This window comes from Halichoerus grypus, chromosome 8 (assembly GCF_964656455.1).
Source record: "Halichoerus grypus chromosome 8, mHalGry1.hap1.1, whole genome shotgun sequence".
Taxonomy (NCBI): Eukaryota; Metazoa; Chordata; class Mammalia; order Carnivora; family Phocidae; genus Halichoerus; species Halichoerus grypus.
The window spans coordinates 47,215,216-47,233,310 of record NC_135719.1 but is presented as its reverse complement, the minus strand read 5'-3'; the positions used below and the strand labels follow the sequence as shown (position 1 = coordinate 47,233,310).

General features: G+C 40.5%; 1 protein-coding gene and 1 long non-coding RNA gene across 2 annotated transcripts in view; one reads left to right on the top strand and one right to left on the bottom strand.

The window, feature by feature from the left end:
- The window catches only part of IQCH (IQ motif containing H), a 209,030-nt gene that overhangs the window by 34,198 nt on the left and 156,737 nt on the right, over window positions 1-18,095 (top strand). The gene's annotated exons all lie outside the window — the stretch shown is intronic.
- The window catches only part of LOC118532492 (uncharacterized), a 177,378-nt gene continuing 174,300 nt past the window's right edge, over window positions 15,018-18,095 (bottom strand). The window contains exon 5 of the long non-coding RNA XR_013450144.1: window positions 15,018-15,089. This is a non-coding gene — a long non-coding RNA (uncharacterized LOC118532492). The remainder of the gene's footprint in view (window positions 15,090-18,095) is intronic.

The window sequence follows — 18,095 nt, the reverse complement described above, 5'->3', positions numbered from 1 at the left end:
GCAGGGAGCCCGATGTGGGGCTGGATCCCAGGACCCTGGGATCATGACCTGAGGCAGATGCTTAATGACTGAGCCACCCAGGCGCCCCAGGACTATATCTTCTAAGAATATTGTTTCTATGGGAAGAATCGATTAGCTACATATTTATAACTCATGGCACCTTCTCCAGAAACTTAGGTTACTTATTACAAGTGCAAAGACTACCCAAATTTTATTATATGGTATTCCATGCCTCAGTAACATTTCAAAGGTGGCATTCCAAATTTCTCATGCCTTGCTCCATGTCTTACCAGGAAATACTAACTTCTGGGCACACAGGAGAGCCATCGTTCCCAACTCATCAGGGTAGTTCGTAGCAAAGGGAGGGAGGCCAGAGAATTAGCAATTGGCCCATGTGCCATAAAAAGTGGACAGAACGTCACCTTTGGCACACATTACTGCTGTCTTCTGATGACTCTGTCACTGAGGCATGCAGTAATAACACAAACATAGTAAAACTAAAAAAAAAAAATGCCTTTCATCACTGGTAAGCTATTTCCTCAAATATTTTAATTTTAATGTTCTATGTGCGAGGTGGTAGACATACGTATCTCTGTGCTATAGGAAGCTCAGAGTCTGTAGACAGGCATTCTGCAGGATGAAGAGTGCTTTCATAGAGGTTTAGAAAACATGTCTGGTACGGTTGGGGGGGTATGCCAAATGCCCGGGCTTTGTTATAACCCATAAGTACATCATCTCTCAAATCTGTTTCAAGTACAGTTGTCTCTGACCTCTGTGTCCTAGTCTGCCCACTCACATAGCGTGTTCTTGCAAGAATTCTTCAACACTTTAAGGACCTTCAGTGACCTCTCATTATTTCACTATTTATCACTTTTGCCTTATTGTCCTTTTCCTCCTTAGCTAGGTTAGGTTGCATGCTTATGGCAGAAATTGTTGTTGCTTCCCTGCCTGATACCCATCCTCCCTTCTGCATTACTAACAACTGTGATTTTGTTCAGGATGGCATCACGCCATGAGGCCGATCCCTCATTTCTGAGCCTGCCTTGCAGCTAAGTATGACCACGTGTCCCAGTTCTGTCCGGGACTTACTGGAGCGGCAGTCTACTGGGGATTGGTTCTAGGGAAGGTTTCGCTTTCCTGATGGAAGGGTAGAGTCACAACTAGCATGTCCCTTCTCCTCTTTCCCCTTTCCTTCTGTCTTGAACACAGCCATGACATCTGGAGTTGTAGCAATTGTCTTGCAACCATGAGGTGACAAGCATAAAGACAAAAGGCAACAGTTTGAGAAAGGCAGAAAAGAAAGGGGAAAAGGACTGGGCCCCACTAGCTTTTCTGAGTAGCTGAGTTTTAGCCAGATATAAGCTGCTCAATAAAGACTACTTTTCCCAGACTCCCTTGCAGTTGGACATAGGACCAAGTACCAGCCAATGAAATGTAAGGGGAGGTATTGTGGGCAGTTTTCTGGAAACTTCCTTAAAAGATACCTGGCTTGCACTCTTTGACCCTTTTCTTCCCCTTCATTTATCTTGCTGCCTGGAATGAAGCTGGGATGGTTGAGACTCTATTAGCAAACATAGACCCAGAGGAGGAGGCCCATATATCAGAGATAGCAGGAATACTGAGCTAGAAGGAGCCTGATCCCTAGCAACTTCATGGATTTCCAGACCAACCCTGAACAGCCTGTCTCTGGACTTCATATACATGAGAAGAATAAACTGTCTTGTTGAAGTAATATTCTTCCAGTTTTCAGTCACAGACAAACTTAGTCCTAACCTTCCCATTACCAAGTTCATTAATTTTTCTATGCCTGGATTTATATTTTAGGTCTTCTCCTTTGTCATAGTGGAAGAAGTGTCCCTCCTCCTGTCAAGCTCAGTCTCTTATCAAGGCTTTGGCTTTTGCAGTTATCCCTTTTCATTAACCATCAATTTCTCATTCTTCAACCATCCCCAGATCTTTGCATGACTAGCATAGTTTTTTCACTCAGGTCACAATTTAACTGTCATCTCCTCAGAGAGGCTGTCCTTGACCACCATATCCAAGGAAGCCTCCCATTATTCTCTATCCCACTTATGGCAATCTGAAATTAAATTATACATGTGCTCACATGGTTATTATCGGATTCTTCACATTCCTTCAAGAATGTAAAATCCATGTGGACAGCGACTGTTTCTTGTTCACCAACGCCTAGCAGGCTCTTAATAAATGTTGGAATGAATGAATGAATGAATGGCTTTTGTTGGGAGTAGAGAAAGAGAGATGGATGTTAGGGGAGGTCTCCCAGAGGAACTTGAGCCTGATCTGAGCTCAAGTTTGAGAGTAAAAGTGTGCCCAGAAGACACTGAAGAGGGGAGAAGAGGACATTCCCACAGAGGAAACAGCATGCTCACTTGCAGGGGTGGAGAGAACACGTAGGTGAAGACAGGCTGGCTGGGCACGGAGCAGTCATGAGGGAATGGAGAAGAGAGGGCCAGATCATGCCACCCTAAGGGAAACTCGGAGGATTTTAAAGAGGTGAGAGGCATATCTTAATTAGTGATCAGAGATTCAGTCTTTCTAGAGGTTATGCAAAAGATGGATTGGCAGGAAGGAGACCACATAATGGCCATTACAGAGGTCTACATAATAATCAAGGAGGGCCTGGACCAAAGCAGTGCCTGTGAGGATTAGAGCGAGAGTAAAGGATCTGAGAGACAGGAAGGAAGTTGCATCAAGAGTGTATCAACTAACATTTCTTTATAATGTGGCAGCATGCTATGATGGAAAGAGGTTTTGAAGTCAGAGACATAAATCAAATCCTGTCTCCTCGCTTGGGTTTGTAGGACTTTGAGAAGTCCCTCAACCAATTATTCTCATTGGTAAAGTAGTAATAATATCACATACTCCCTCTTGTCCTTTTCTTTTTTTAAGATTTTGTTTATTTGAGAGAGAGGGAGCAGGAGGAGGAGCAGAGGGAGAGGGACAAGCAGACTACACACTGAGCACAGAGGCCAACATGGGGCTCGATCCCACGACCCCAAGATCAGGACTTGAGCTGAAATCAAGAGTCAGATGCTCAACTGACTGAGCAACCCAGGTGCCCCCCTCTCTTGGCCTTTTAAAGACTAAAGCAGTTGCATCAGGACAGTACCCACCTATTATGGTGCCTGACACAAAATGGAAGCTGAAGAAATGCTAGCTCTCTCCCCCAACGTTTCTCATAGTCTACAGTTCAGCTCCTACAGGAATCAGAAAACAGGAGGGGCACATCTGACCAGAAGTAGTTAAATCTTAAGGTTTTGTGAGCCTGAGGCAGTTAGGCAGCAGCTGGGCAATCTCGAAGCAGCTTGGAGTTTAAGTGGCACTATGATTGTCAGTCCCTCCAGCCTTCACAGGGAGGTAAGAGGGGCTGCCGTAGAGCATAGAGTGCTCGAGTTGAAACTATAACAAAACAGTAAATAGTTAGCTAATAATCACCCTTTAATTTAATTTTATTTTAAAGATTTTATTCATTTGACAGAGAAAGAGAGACAGCGAGAGAGGGAACATAAGCAGGGGGAGTGAGAGAGGGAGAAGCAGGCTTCCCATTGAGCAGGGAGCCCGATGTGGGACTCGATCCCAGGACCCCGGGATCATGACCTGAGGCAGATGCTTAATGACTGAGCCACACAGGCGCCCCATCACCCTTTAATTTTAAATAGGACTTTTTACTAAAGAAGTTGTTTTTTGAATGGACACCAAAATATAGACCGAAATCCACGTAACCAACATCCATAGTTACCATAATTTTATAATTCTTATTTCGTCTCTTCCCTCCCCTTTTTTGGTGAAATCTTTTAAAGCAAATCCCAGACGTTGTATCATTTCACCCATAAGCACTTCAGATAAGGACTTAAGAAAAACATAACTATTATCACATCTAACACATTTAACAATGCATTAATACTATAGAATTCCCAGGCTCTGTTCCGTTTCCCCCAATTGTCTTAAAGTTGTTTTTCTAATGTTTGAATTAGGATGTAAATAAGGTCCACACAGTGCATTTGCATCTCATTTTATCTACGACATTTCCCCCTCATTTAAAAAAAATGTCACTTATTGGCTGGAGAAACCAGGTCATTGGTCAGATAGGCTTTTCTTCACTGTTTGAATTTGGCTGATTGCAATCTCATGGTGTCATTTTATGTTTTCCTCTGTCCCTAGTATTTCTTGTAAACTGGTGGTTTTATCTAGAAGCTAGACCAGATTCAGGTAACATCTTTTGGGCAGAAATAGGTCATAGGTGGTGCTGTGTACTTCCCCTTAGAGGATATCGGGAGGCAATTTCTTTTTCTCCTCTAAAGATGTTAAGATTGATCAGTGGGTCTGAGTATTACTGGCTCCATCTACCGCCCCCCCCCTTTTTAAAGATTTATTTATTTATTTGACAGAGAGAGAGAGAGAGACAGCAAGAGAGGGAACACAAGCAGGGGGGAGTAGGAGAGGGAGAAGCAGGCTTCCCGCAGAGCAGGGAGCCCGATGCGAGGCTCGATCCCAGGACCCCGGGATCATGACCTGAGCCGAAGGCAGACACTTACCGACTGAGCCACCCAGGCGCCCCTCGATCTACCCTTTATAAAATTCCCTGAATGGTATGAGTGACCATTGATGTTTGCCTAAATACATTATTTCATTAGGGAGTGCAAAGCAGCGATTTTTATAATTCCACCCTTCCTTCTGCATTTATTGGCTTCTATGAAGAACTGTCCCTTACTGACTCTTTGGTGCATCTGAAAAATAGATTTTTCAGGAAAAGCAGGATAAACGCTTGATTCTTTTCCTTTATTTACTTTCAAATTAACGTACCAATTTTATCAAGTAGGTTTTTTCGAAAGAGGGGAAAACATTAAGAACTTGGGGTTTTTATATATTTGTATTGTTTCCATCCATTACAGTCATTGTGTTTTAGCCAGTAGGCTCCTGAGTAGTTCTTTATTATTGCAAAATACTTAACCGTACTTTAGTAATTTCCCTCACACACAACCCTGTGAAGGTAGATATTATTACCTAGCTTTACAAATGAGAAATCTACATCACATGGCTTGAACCACGATTCAAGGTCTGTTGTTCTTTCCATTAAATATAATAATGGTTGAAAGAATCAGAGCGTTAAAGGTGACTGGATTCTTTTTTTTTTTTCTGGTTTTAAGATTAAACAGTAGAGGTCTTTAACCAGTGGGAATATGATATTAAGCAATATACACTTTAGAAGGCATTACTTGGGGCAAACACTGTTGAGAATAATGTTATGCTGATGAATACTGTAACTTAGTAAATAGCCCGTCTCAACTTTGTTTGTGAAGCATTTCAATTTTGATTACTCTGTGTGGGATCTACTGCTCAGATGTAGGTCATTTTATGGCCTGCCCATGTCTGGGGAGCTGGTATTACACGCTGCCTAGTGTTTTTAATTCAGAACTTCTTCGAAAAGAAACCTTAGCCTCTTATGTTTAAACCCTTGTTTTAATAGCATAAGCTATTTCCTTCTTAGATAGCTTTGTGGGCATAGTAATAAAATAAATACCACAAAATCACTGATGAGATGAAAATTGAGCTCCCTGCTTCTGTGCGGCCATGTAGGTAAAACAGTAATTGGCTCTGATAATAACTTTTGTTCTTACAAAACCAAAGTCTAAATGAGAGTCACATTTGATATATCTGCTTGTAATTACTATCAGAAGGAGAGAATTCCAAGTTTGGATTGTTTAGTGACTCAAGATAGATTAAATAGATGGCTGCCTTTTCTTGATCAATTCGAGAAACATTTCTGAAATTATTTTTTATATTTATCTTGCTGTTCGTGAAAATTATCTTCCAGGGCTTGCTCTTCTGCTTAATGGAATAATGAATTTTGTTTTTCTTTTTTAAATTGACAACTGTTTTTCTTGAAAAGATCTTATTACTGGGTCTGATAATGCAGCTTATGCTTTTAAGTGTTTTCCTATATAGTTCAATAGGTGGTTTGTGAAATAAGTTTAGGTTATGAATGTGTTTGGTAGTGATTTATAGCAAAACTATTTGATACATTATTATTTAAATGTAGGTCCTTTTATGTTTTTTAAAAGGGAAATTTAATGTGTTATTATTATTTTGGTATACACATGTTTCAGTGCTGAAATAGTAAATATTAGAATATTAATCATTTTAAAGGACCTCTCCCATTGCTTTTAGAAGCTAACTAATCCATAACTGATATTACAACCTATCATTTCCTTGGGATTTCTATTTACATTTGGATTCCTGTACATGAAGATCTATGTCCAGTGCCACAGAAATGTAACAATGAGCAGAGAACTGGATTTTGATGCCACTTTTAACAATGATTCTGTATTTGGTAATTTCCTCCCTACACCTGTACCGTAGCCATACGAAGTTGATGGAGAATAAAACTAAGAAAACTGCTATGGTCCACCAAGCCAATGAATTAAAAAGTTCTAACAAAGCTTAGACATGATAGATGAAGCTTTTACCATCAGTTGTATCCAGGGTTCACATTCAAAAAACACTCTAATTACAGAAACCACATCCAGTCAATATAATACATATTAGCAATTTCCTAATCCTTGGTAGGATGGAAATTATTCTGAAAGTTTAATTAAGAAGGACAAAATTATGTTCAGGTATTAATTTCAATAAAAGTGGCACTCGGCTTCCACGCAAAAGTCCCGGAGTGGTGCTGTGAGTGTGGGTTCCTCACAGAAGGAAAGCCATTTATAATTAACACAACGTTGCTTTTGCAACCCCACACACTTCCGGGAGAAGGAAATAGATAGGCTTTCTTGGCAACCTGTATCCCTGCATGGGTTAAATAAAGTGGACAGCTGAGTGCCATTATTTAGAGATTTGGCTTAAAAACTGCTATTTAAAAAAAAAAAAACACAGAAGAGAGGTTTGGAGCCTGTGTTAAGAAATAACTTATCTGGACAGTATACATACCATAGGTATTATTGTAGGCTTCCCCTTCACTTTGACCTTAGGCAAAGCCCCATTTATGAATGCTTATGATCAAAGAAATAGCTGGATCATGAATGAATCTTCCCAGTGTCTATGACCATTTTAACAATTGCACCGGATCACTCCCAGAACTAAGACACTCAATTGAAAGGAAAAATATTTTTTTAATTGCTCACAACACCTCCTTTCTAAAAAGTCACAAGGACCATGTATTTTAGGAATCCATTTATATGAAATGCCCAGAATGGGCACATCTAAGAGGCAGAAAGTAGACTAGTAGTTGCCAGGGGCTGGAAGGAAGAGCAAATGGGGAGTGATTGTTAATGGGTGTGAGGTTTCTTTTTGGGGTGATGAAAATGTTCTGAAATCTGGGGTGATGGTTGCACAACTTTGTGAATATGCAAAAAACCACTGACTCGTGTACTTTTAAAGGTGTGAATTTTATAGTATGTGAATTATATCACAGTAAAAAGTCACAAGACCTCAGAAAAGGTTGTGATGTCATATTCCTTAAGTGTCACCTTACCTTTTAGCATCACATCATAGAATGCCAAAGCAGGGGAGGGTGTTGGGGGGGAGGGGTGTTGGGGGTGGGTAGAGTGGCATTTGGAGGGTAGGGGTGAGGTGAATAGTTCTTCAAGAGACCCTCAAGTCTAATTGCTGCATTGTGCAAGTAAAGAAACTGACTTTCAAAGAAGGAGAGTGACTTACCCAAGGTAACATGCCGGCAGTCCAGAGGAGGGCAAGATGGGAACCTAGCTAGGTCTTTCCGCTCTTCCACCATCACCGTGCTGTCTTCGCTGGTGGTTTATAGTTCGGCATCTCAGCAGTAACTAATTTGAATTATTTAAAATGAGGAACACGTGGTTCAAACGACATGCTTTTATATTTTTTTCTAATGACAGCACATGTTTTTCCTATAGATAGCAAAATCTCTGTGAAGGAGTTAATAAATGCATTGTGGTAAATTCACCAAGTCCAAAGTGAGATTTACCTGTAAATGTCCCTTGAGGAAAATGGCCACATTAACAGACCAAGGGAGCCCTCTACCTGTGTGTTTGTAGTATAGATTTCATTGGCAAAATCCTTGACCTGGAAAGTTAAAAATAAATCGAGACCAGGTATTCTGGTCCTTTGTCCGCCTTGGTTGGCTTCTGGTATTATTTTGGAGGAAATGAGTGGTGTCCAAGGATATATTTGTATGAGCAATAGGATACATGGAGGAAAATCTACAGAAAGTTCCTTTTCTGTGAATAAAAGAGACCAATTAGCAGCCTAAATAAAACCAAATATATATATATATATATATATACATATATATAAATTTTTGTCAGAAGAATTATACTAAAATAATTATTTTCAAAGAACTTCACACTCCTTTGAGGATATGAAATGTTAGTAAGCATTTTTGTTCATTCAACATGAAAGTTTCATTGTTTCTTTGTTTCAGCGAAAGATAGGGTTGAATGTAAAAATCATGCAGGATCCTGAAAACATCCACCACAGAGCTGCTGTAAATGCGAACTATGGAATCAGTTTGCCATATATTAATCAGAGAAAAGCCTGTGTAAGTAATGACTTGTTTTAAAGAGCTCTTAATATTTTTTAAGAACCAAAAGTCATATCTTTTATAAGATACAATGTACATTTTAAGTAATGATTCTGATCCTTAGAATTTGGGGGAGATGAAATGGAATGGCTTTCATTCTGTTTATAATTACGAATGATTAAAAACATGTAAACCATTTTTAAAAGATCTATTTGTAGCTCGTTCAAATTTCTCTGTTTTATCTGATGTTCCTAAATAATCTGGTATCATCATTTTAACAAGGATGAAATAATTTAACAACAAAAGGAATGAAGAGAGAAATGTTAAATATTTTATTTCTTTGACAGTAGGCTTACCGCTAGAAAAATGAAAAGAAAACAGTACGGTAATCGGGGGCACCTGGGTGGCTCAGTCGTTAAGCGTCTGCCTTCGGCTCAGGTCATGATCCCAGGGTACTGGGATCGAGCCCTGCATCAGGCTCCCTGCTCAGCAGGAAGCCTGCTTCTCCCTCTCCCACTCCCCCTGCTTGTGTTCCCTCTCTCGCTATGTCTCTCTCTGTCAAATAAATAAATAAAATCTTAAAAAAAAAAAAAAAAAAAAAACAGTACGGTAATCGGCTTCAATGCATATAATCATCCAGTACACAAAATTTAAGAATATTATTCTAAATCTGAAGCAAGCATGGAATCATTCTTTATGTCAGCAAAATCTGATGGGAGGGAAGAATGATCAAATGGAGATTGGCATTAAGTGATCTCAGAGTCTGTGCCTGTATTTACCATTGACTGGCTGCTAAGTCTCCCAAAGCAAGGACTGTACTTTCTGTGTTGTGGGGTTTTCTTAGGAGATTTAAAAGTAGTGCTTCATTTTAATTGAGAAATTATTTGACTTGAGATTATTTCTAATACTGAAAACAATCACTGAGGTGACACCTGTATGTTTGTAAATATATTTTAAACCTTTGGCTTCTCTCAAAAGTTCTTAAATGTATGCTTTGGGGAGATCAAAACTAAAAAACAAGATGAATTTTAGAATTAAACTGCAAAACCATTTCTAATCAGAATAGTCTCTCGGATTAATCTTCTAAATTTCCTACACAGACATTTTCATCTACCTGCTTCATTCATGTAACCCTGAAATAATATTTTTTACTTTCTTTCTATGTGCTTTATGTTATTCTAATAGGTTTGGCCTAAGTGCACTCTATCATAGAAATACTTCTATAGCCTAAGAAATAACCAGAAAGTTAGATATTTTTATTCCTGCTGAAACTTTATTTAAAATGTCACTGTGAATAATGGGAAAGGGTTTTTATCTGCGTCCCATGAGCCCAAAGCCCTTGAAATAAAAATATTATTTCTCTGGCTGCACAGACAGAAGCAGATTTCTCTTTTGTTGTTGTTGCTTTTCCCCCTTCAATCTAGAATTAATATTGGCGTAGCTGGTGGAGTGCTGGGGCTTTGTAGCCCAAGGCAACAACAGCATTTCCAGCAAACTTTTCCTGATGAGTATCGAAGTTTAAAAAGACACGCCTCTAGATTTAGAGAGGATTCTGGTTGGCTTTAAGGAATGGGAGTGAAGATTCAGACATATATAGGAATTCAAAATTATATCCAAAATCTGGGGCAGAACCATAGTCATTTGTGATAGTTTTTGCTAATTCCCAAGAGGATGAGTGCTTTGGTTATTGTGCCCGTGTACTTCAAATGCAGAGGGTTTGGGAAAGCACTTGGCCTTGCATGATACTTAGATAATATACACTCATTTATTGTATTGAAGATCCTTTTTTCCCATTAAACTTGACTCCATGAAAATCCACATCAGAGCCCTTTAAAATGTATGGACATTATATACATTTTGCTCAAGCTGACTATTAGCATTTCAATCAAAATAGCTGATCCTATCATCTCACGTTGCTGTATGTATATATGATGGTAGTAATGGAAAATCAGTAATTCCACTTTGGATTTACAAAATGAAAACACTGTGCCAAGAGCCCCGTTTGAGAAATATTCAGGTATTGGTTTTAAACAATCACATAGAGCATTTGGGAACAGACACAGTTGTGATTTACCACTTACAAGAATGTTTCTGAAAGCACTTCCCCACGCGGAAGCAATGTGTCTAGTGTTGTGATGTATGGTTAATTAGAAAAGCAGCATCAAGGCTAATCGCTTTTTAGAAATACTCTAAACACTCAAAGGGGATTATAATTTGGCTGCCGAGGGCCATGGGCTTCCTTCCTTCTTATGAAACTTGAACAGCTTGTAAATGATCTTCGACATTTTTGACAGAGCAAATTTGAATATGTAGCTGATTTACATTAGTTCCTAGAAACTGATATTTTCTCCATTTTATGAAGAGGTGTATCCTTCCTGATCATAAGGGGCTGGTGCAGAGATTTTAGAGCACTGAAAGCACATATACCCCAGACACGCGTGCGCGCGTGCACACACACCCCACCCCACGTGCCTTCAGAATTTTATATCCTGTAACTATAGGTAAAATCAATTTATAAAAAAGGTACTAAAAGTGAAACTCACTAATGATTTTTTCCAATATCGTAAATCTGCCAAATTATCCAACAACAACAACAACAAGAATGCTCTAATAGGTTTTAGAGCAGAGCCTCACAGGTACGGGGAGACAAGAGGAAGAAATCTCTGATACATCAGCTTCACACTTCCTCACTGCCATCTAGCTCCAGTTAGACTTTCTGATGCAACACATTCGAAGATCTACAGAAAATTTGACTTTGATTTATTTCGTTTAGATAAAAAGGGTTTCTTACGAGGCTTGAAACATGTATCTGTTAGCATGAATTTTAAAAGAACAATTATGAATGCATAACAAAATAGCCAAACAAAACATTGCTTTGAATCGCTGCACAAATAAGTCTGATTATAACTGTTATGACCTAGAAAAGAATCATAAAACCATTTTTCTTGTTGGCAACCTATGAGTTGCTGTAGAATTATACCAGTCCTTTGGTCCCACTTTCCAAATAAATAAATATATAATGCAATGTAAACTTAGAATCTTTTATTTATTCATGAGGTTGAATTTAATACTATTATGATTTCTCGATTTTATGAGTCATATGTTATGCCGTGTTTTTCACTAACTTAGTTGGGTAGCAACCACACTTCACAAATCATAGTTTCATTCTTTACTGTTTCACTTGGGGTGTACATAGTAATCTCTCTCGTGAAAGTACATTCATTTCTGGGATGATAAAGTAATGAAAAGTGAGGCAATTGTGTTCATGTCAAATGATTAGAAGCAGCACCAGAATAAAGGGGGAAGGTCGGGGCCGGGGGGTGGTGGGGGGAGAAAGAAGGACGATTTCAAAACATGATTGTGTTTTAAGTCCATGCATATGGCCACAATTACAGTCACAACGTAATTTGGCAATGGGAGCAGAATTAGATTTAAACAAATTGATGTTACACTGCAGTAATTCAGAATGAGCTTGTTGCATTTATAAACCATAACAAGAAGCAGAGTGAATTAATAAACCCTTCTTGTCACTAAAAATAAAAAAGGGAATAATTGCTGAGACGGAGTTAACAGATGACTGTAGTCAGCATCCTTTCAGCCTGGATATGGGAAAGTGAAGGTCACCCCCATCTCGGATGACAAAGAGGGAACGTTTTGTTGGTAAACAAATTAATCTTTTGAAAGGTCGCCATTTGTTTTAAGTTTTTCTCCAGTTCTTGTCATCTGGAATCAGAGATTGACTGTCATTTCACTAGGCAGGGGTGCAGTTGAAGCAGACAAAGCTGCTTCTGTACGTATCAGCATTCCTTGACAAAACTCGGTGCCTGATTGCAATGCTATGGGCCGCTGGTTTACAGCTGTCTCCGGACAAGAACGGAGGCCCACCCCTGAATTCCAATAAGATGGGCCTGCCTAGTCTGCGTGCTGCAAGCTGGCCCTCTGCCCACAAGGAAAATGCATTGTAGTTCAAGCCAGCAATTATCTCTTTTACTTCCTTCTGTGCTGCTTCTGTTCCTTTTTTCCAAAAACAGATGTGGGTATTCACGCAAGTTCTGCAGCTCTTCTTTCTCACACCTGCCGGGTCAGAATTTTGACAGAGGGAGAGTCTGAGGGAGCCAGCAGACAACAGTCAGATGGAATTTCTTTGAGAGCAGTGTAGAAAGAAAATGTGGATTTTCCAGGAAACGTGGAGTCAGCATCTTGGTCCCCCTCCCTTTTCCCAGGACCATTTGGTAAATTAAATTAGTGGAACCAAAGGAAAACCGCTTTTAAAGACATTCAGAAACGCCATCTCCTATTTATGACACATAGTCACTACCCAAGCACCGTGTTGGCACACGCAGACAACACCCCCGCTTCCGTGGCTCAAGAGAGCTTTCTCGGCAGGTCGCTTAGAGAGGGTTTTCCAGAAAACAAGGACTTCTCGTGTTCTTCCTGATTCCTCAAATGTGCGCCACCAGTCTGGCACTGGAGGAGGTGCTGGAGAATGGGGCTGGTACATCACCTCGGTAGGTGGTTGCTGTTTAGACCTTTAGTTCCGCCTGGGTTTTGAGTCCTGGCAAAGCCGAAGAAAGTGATGAGACGATTGACCTTGGCTGCTCCCGGGCTCTCTCACAAAAGCCCACTAGGACTCTGGGAGCGGGAAGGGGCTATTAGAGGCTTTGCCCTCATCGGGTAACGTTCACAAAAAATCCGCCGGTAGGGAGTTTCCAGACTTCTTGAGAATGTTTCCTGAGTTTCTGTGCTGAGATGCGTCACGCCTTCCCAGACCCACCAGCCCTGTGCCGAACTCCCAGCACTCGCTAGCTCTCAGCATAGGGAGTCTGGTTCAGACTCCACGGCCTGGTGTGAATCTTGCCCGATGAGGGACCTCCCAGAAAGAGCCTGCGTTGTTTCACGTGTAAAATGTCCATAGTAAGAGTATCTCATAGGATTGTATTGAGATTCAAATGAGAGAAGTCAAAGCACTTAGCAAAGGTCCTGGTACAAATAAGGGCTCTGAAAATACTAGTTGTGACTAGTGGCAATTTTCGCGGATTGTATTGTGCCATGTTTTATACTGTCATTTAAAGCTTACATTACTGTAGCGGTTGAGGGAGAGAGCCAAAATATTACTGAAATACCTTCCAAGGATTCTATTTAATATTTCCTATGATGATGCCTTCTTTCCCACCCTGATATGAGGGCAGGGGCCTTGCTGTCCGTTCTGTTTGCCTGTTTTTCAGACTTTCCCCTGCCCCAAGTAGTGTTTTACACATAATAGGTGCTCAGGAGAGGACTGGTCTGTCTCCTCCCGCATCCAGTCTCTGATTGAAACTAAGTGACCTGATGCCGAGTCTAGAAGTGAAGAAACGATGTTGCTGGCCGCGGTCACCCTGGTTGCACGGGGCATCCTCCCACTGGGCCATCCGAGAGAGTCTTCCTAGTGAAACACCCTCGCTCCTGGATTCCTGCAACAGCCTTGCCACCAACTAGCTGTTTCCAAGAGCAAGTTACTCCACCTCGCTCATTCCCATCATCAGGGGTTATAAAACGGGGAGGTTGGGTTGGAGGCGGTCTGGTGGGGTGGGAAGGATTGAGTGGCTCAGTTTGGGTCCTGTCTGCCATCTTGCAGTTATGCAACCCCAGCCAAGCAAATGCAATCTCAAATCCTCAGTTCCCTCTTCTACAGAGTCAGAATAGTGGTGCCCATTAGGCAAGGGGGTTCTGGGAATTACAGGTAATATAACATTGCTGGCACATAATAGGTACCTAATAAGGCTCCCGGCTTTGGGGAAAATGAGCTAATACTAGAAATCTCATACTTCCTGCCACTTCTTCACACCTGTGCTCCCGGGGAAGAATCTGATTTGGCTCCTTTCACACACCAGTATAAATGAGTAATAAGGCTTAATGCTCTCGTTTTCAGACTGTTACAGAGAACTCCGGTGAGTTTCAGGGAGACTGCAAGCATTTAATTCATATTTAACTTTTTTTGATAAATATTTGAGCCATTTTAAAGTGTAACAAAGAAAACACAGACATACTTAGGTTAAGTACCAAATTTTCATACATACTAGATACAATCAATGGGTTAGTTTGTGCTGTTAGGTTAATTCTTGGAGTGCGTGGGCATGCACACACACACACACACACATATTTGAATTCCCTAGAAAGGTGTCTTTTATTAGATAGGGTGTATCTTTGTACTGGTCATATTTTGAAATTCAGATCTGCTCATATACGCTCCTATAATAATCACACAAATAAATAAGTGAAGGTTAAGTCAGCAAATACACGTCAAGGTCTTAAAGCAGCGCCTAGCCCCTACTAAGCATTCCACTGGTGTTAGCATTATAATACATGTGTGCCACCATGCATTCAAAGCCAGGCAAGTTCTCTGGAGCTCACGTTTGGCAGCGTAATAGTGAATGGTACAATTACAATAATACACATTGCACGGTGGGAATACAGCATTATAGATCATCTCGTTGCTCATTTTAGGCTTGGGTTGGTTCTTACCTGGTTGGAAATGTGCTGTACGATCTTCATCTGGCAATGCAGGGCCGCCATGTGAGTTTGCTTACAGCTGTACATGAAAGGTCAGCAATAAAGCATCCTCTTAAAATTTGGACTCAACACGCAAAACAAAATTAGATTGTTTTGCAGTTGAGTGACTATCCAAAACAGGAGGGTGCCGAGATACCCAAGAAGAAATTTCAATGGACAAGATGGAACGAACATCTTACAATGTTATAGGACAATGTTACAATGTTACAACTGTTATATACAGTTGAAAAGTACTTCTGGTCATTGGACCCCTCAAAAATAAGAGCACTTGCTAAACTGTGCCAGGTGCTATGCTAAGTGCTTTATGTACACTCTCATATTTAACCCTTATACCTATAACATATGTGCTATTTTTATAACCATTTTACACATGAGGAAACTGAGACTAAGATTAAGCTACTCACCTAAGGTTATGAAGTAGGTAAGGGGAGTTAGGATTCAAAGTATTTATGAAATCCACTGGACAAATCTCCCTAAATTAAGTACTCATCAACTAATCCTCAATTACCAAGGAATACGAGCAGTTGTTAGATATTGTTAATGATTCCATTTTGAAACAAAAAGTTCCTACTATTCTTTAAAGCTTCTGGAGCATTTTAATTGAGGGAACTCCTGAGATTATAAACACCATAAATTGTTAGCTATTTGCAATTCCTTATCCATTGACTTCAGAATGTTCTCCATCTTGTGCATGCAAGAAAAAAATACAGAAATAAATTGTATGCTGAGATGGATGCAAGATGGTAGTTATTATCTGTAACTCTTGATTTCATAATTTGCCTTCATCAAGACAACCTCATTGTTTCCAGTGTTGATTTACATATAATATATATGCTTATTTGTGTATGTAATTCAACATATAGAATTATACTAAACTCTTCAAAAATTTGCATTTATTTACATATCAGCATTCTATTTAAGGTTGCATTTGAAAAATAGCTTCTACTCCTGAAAATAAATTTGAAAATCTTTGGCATGGAGTATTACTTCTCCCATGGGTTTTTGTTTTTTAACAAGAGTAAATCCTCTATTTAATTAAACCAAAGGAGTTAGACTCTATTAAGGGATTTGAAGCATGAGTGGACAGGGAGGAGGGGGATTGAGGGACGCAGGAAGAGAGCCTTTCACTGCCCTGCAATCATCCCGGGTCAGCGGCCACCTGCTAACCAGCTAGCCTTGCCCCCGGATGTGATCCAATGCCTTTGCACTTTGTGACTTGGGTTTTGGGCTTGAGTTTTGGTAAGGAGGAGGCTATGTTTCTAACCTCATAATCGCACTTTGAGGAGCCAAAAATTACATAGATGGTGGAGCCTGAGTCAGCTCTATGATAGGTTTAGGGCATCAGGGGTCCATGGCTAGAACTGTACTTCAATATACTTCGTTTCCAGTGTATACTGTTTCATGCATTTATGAAAACATTATTCTAAGAAGGGGTCTGTAGGTGTCACCAGACTCCCAAAGGGGCCCATGATACCCCTCCCCCAAATTAGAACTCCCTGTGATAGATTTCCTTCTCTTTCTCACAAATATCCAGTGTGGGGCAAAGTGTGTATCAGAACAGAGAAGTATCCTGAAAACTCTGTATTCTTTATGGATAAAAAACTCTCTTAGTGGATGGTACAGGAAACCTACCATGGATATATCTAGACTGTCACTGCAGATTTTCATAAGAACTACATCTTCATGAGTGAAAATATAAACTTCCTGCTTTCCTCTAACCATGGTGGCTTTTCCATCGCACGGAGGAAAATGGAACTGCTACGTAAGAGGTGATACTTGCATTATTATAGTAGCGTTCGGTTTATGATGAAACAAAGGAAAAATACTATAGCAAATAGCACAGTGGCATCAGCCACAAGAGAAATGGGCCTAATAGAATTGTTTTTATCACGGCCCAGGTTAATTATCCACCGAGAGGTACTTGAGATGAATAAATACAATTGCTGTGTTCTCCAATATTCTAACCCATTGTACCTTAAACTGTACTTGAATTCAAGTATACATTCCTAGCCTTTTAAAATCTCATTGGTACAACAGAAGTAAGTACCCACAGACTAGAGTAATTCACCCTATACTTTCTTTAAAATCATCCGCTCTGAATCGAATGTGTAATGCAAGCCCAGAAGATATTTATCTGGAGGCGATCCTTCTCATTAGGCTGTGACGTTGGGACAATATGCCACCAAAATATCCAACTTATATAGTCCTTTGATTTCCATCTCTATCTGCAATGATAGCCTGAATAAATCTGTTTATGGCTGGCAACCATGAGGTCTGGAAGCAGCTGTGAGCTCTTCAGCGGAAAGAACCGTAGACCGAGAGGAGACTCGGAGGACGTGGGCACGAATGGGGCCCCGCCGCTGCTGTAACATAGCCTCGCTGTCATGGGAACATCATTCAGTCTCTAAGGACTGAGATTCCCCATCTGTATCCTGAGAAGACAAATTGGCTTGTTCCGGGTCATAGTCGTCGTCGTTGTGGCCACAGCTCTTCGGCGACTCCCAGATCAATGCTGCGTTGGCGCCTTGGGGAACTGCCAGCCTCTCGGGGAGACAGAGTAATGATGGGTGTAACGGCCCCCAGGGTGGCGGGGGGTGTGCATGAGTCAAGATAGGCCTTGGAGAAGCTGGTGGGCATGGCTGAGAGAAGAGGGGCCTGCGTTGGAAGCTCTGGAAGCTATACAAGCAAAGGCAGAGGTGGAGAAGAAGGAGTAACAGGGAGTGGCTTGGAGCTTTGCCTAATCATCTTTTTATAAAGGGAAAAAAACCAAAAGATGTGGCTGGACAGGTAAGGCCAATTGGTGGTTGGCCTTGAATGGGCTAACTGAAATCTAATTGTGTGATCTCAGCCTGGATCATAAAAAGAAGGGCTGAAGGCAGACAGTTTCTGAAATTAGATCACTTCTCCAGATGCTCTCACCGAATGGCAGCTTTAGAATTCTCCTGAACGATCTCTCTCCCTTGATGGCCTCATTGGTTATTTTATTTCCTCTCTCTTTGGTGATAAAGATTTCTTGAATAGCATT